Source organism: Lepeophtheirus salmonis, unplaced genomic scaffold, assembly GCF_016086655.4.
Source record: "Lepeophtheirus salmonis unplaced genomic scaffold, UVic_Lsal_1.4 unplaced_contig_19027_pilon, whole genome shotgun sequence".
Lineage (NCBI taxonomy): Eukaryota > Metazoa > Arthropoda > Copepoda > Siphonostomatoida > Caligidae > Lepeophtheirus > Lepeophtheirus salmonis.
In genome coordinates, this window is record NW_027293142.1 from 1 (window position 1) to 2,402 (window position 2,402).

Here is a 2,402-nt window from a genome sequence, read left to right on the forward strand (position 1 = left end):
AATAGATTACCTGACTGTAGTTTGAAAAGTGATGATATGCTAAAGAATGATGCTAGAGGAAGCTTTGTAGCAAGGGAATTCAAAGGAATTTACTGTTTTACATTTGTATTGTTTGAATTATATTATTTGGAACTAGAAATATTTTTTGTTTAATTTTGCATTTCAATTATGTCATATCATTTTCCCAATGATGCCATATGGAATAATTATCTTTTTGTACTTTAAACTCAAAATTTTACTTTGAATTGTGTATAAATGATGTCATTCCAATAAAATTTCGTTGTATTTTTTATCAATCGTAAATTAATTTGGGAAGGAAAGATTTAAAAAGAGATTGGCGTTTGAAAAAACAACTACACGAATAACTACGTCATCTAGATTTATTCAAAATTTAAAAAGTTATGGTAAAAAAAGAGAAATTGGTAAAAATTGCAATTTCGTTTATTTCAAGTGCAAAAAAATGAACTCTTAATGGAATATAGGATTAGTAAATAGAATAAAGTTTCTTGAAAATTGTCTGGAAATTGGTTTGCATATAAATTTTCCAAATAAAAATTTATCTGTAACTGAAATATCTGTCATTTTCTGAATAATTGTTCAATTTTTTTCATTTTCTCTCTCTTTATTTCCCCATTTCTTCATCAAACGTCAATTGTCAGTGTTTAAAAAAAAATTCCAGGAAACGATGCATTGTGCACAAAAAAATGCAAACTCAATATCTCACTGGGAGTATTTTCAATTTTTGGAACATTTTATCACATAACTTTTGCAATATTTACAAAAATAAAACAGTTATCGAGTGTTATTTTTGTTCTTAAAGATACTAGTTTCATGTAATAGACATTTTTTTCATCATGGAGAACCCCATTTTCAAAAGTTTAGGTAGAAATATGCTGATAAACCTTACCTATTAGAAATACTCTACAAAGATTAATGGAGGTTGTCAGCAAGGATGTAATCTCCAAAATTAAAGGGAAATTTGGAGATAAGGATATTTTCATAGCTGTGATGAGACTAAAGACAATCTGGAACGATAAATTACAGCTATATTGATTTGAGTGACCTTTTCTTGCGTAGTCCTTATCTAATCAACATCATAAACATAAAAGTTGCAAATGCCGTAAATGTTGCAAATTTTGTCCTTCCGAGTATTCAACTAACTCATTGTATAGACTTTAATGAAAATAAGGTAAAACTTTTCATCACGGATGTAGCGTGATACTGTAAAAAAGCGGGCAAAGACCTCAAAAGAAGCTACCCCCACTTTAAACATATTATTCCTTTACCTCCAGCATCTATCGTCACACGAAATTGAATTTTGTTGAAAGCAGTTGATTACTATATCAATAACTTAAAAGTAATCAGTGAATATTTAAACAACCTTAATGAAAAAACACCAACCGTCGTTAAAGCAAGGGAAATTATAAATGATAAGGTTATTAATGAAGAACTGTCAATAATTAATCATAATCTCAACCCAATTACCGTTTTAGAAGTCAAACATTTACGCGTCGATATAAAACCATTCACAATTTACAGAAACACACCTATTGTAAATTGTGACTTAAAGAGGATTCTTACCATATTGAGAGCCATTCATAAAAAAAAATTAGATCCTGTTTATCAGTCATCAGTATCAGGAACATGCTAATTATTAAATAGAATATTGAAATGTTAGATTCGTAAGAGTAAGTATTTATAAAATAACTTTTATTTAAATAATAAATCAAATTAATTGCTAAATAGTAATATGGTCATTGGTCAAGAACAACAGCATGAATTGTCTCAAAGGGGTTGCAAATAGTTTGTTTAACATTAATTTCTTCGTGCAAAGACTTGAGTAAGTTATTATCGATGTATTTAAATATTCAAAAATTAATTAACTATATACTTCTTCAAATTTAAGATTAGCATATAGCTAAATGTTCATAATCTCCGAGATAAGGTGTTAGAGAACTACAGTAATATGGTCAAAAACAGCAGCATCAATGGTGTCAAAGGGGATCTTTGCTTCAAATGGCAGGCAAATAGTTTGTTTAACATCAGTTTCGTTTGGTTAAGAATTGAGTATGCTCCATAGATTCCAACATGTTGAAGTACAATTTATTTAAGATAAGTATAAGTCGTTTTAAATACTGAACACATTAATTTACTTTTTCTTTTCTTATCTTTAAAGTTACTGAGATGGGGAAAAATGAGGATTTTACATGGAATTGGAAGTATGATAGGAAAAAGACGGATTTTATTTCTGGTCATAATTAGTATATTATTTTCTGTATTAAAGTGTCTCATTATTTTTGTATATTTATAATTTGCATTTGTCCCTAATAAATTGTTGAATCCATTCTTAATATTTAGTGTTAATAACCTCAATTTTGGATCATTTGTCCCTAATAATTTGT

General features: G+C 28.1%; 1 long non-coding RNA gene across 1 annotated transcript; it reads left to right on the top strand.

Moving 5' to 3' along the window:
• The first annotated feature begins 6 nt into the window (after positions 1-6).
• On the top strand, positions 7-2,351 carry LOC121131154 (uncharacterized). The gene is made up of 2 exons (XR_005868964.2): positions 7-1,840; positions 1,907-2,351. It is a non-coding gene; the product is annotated as an uncharacterized lncRNA (long non-coding RNA).
• The last annotated feature ends 51 nt before the right edge of the window (positions 2,352-2,402 follow it).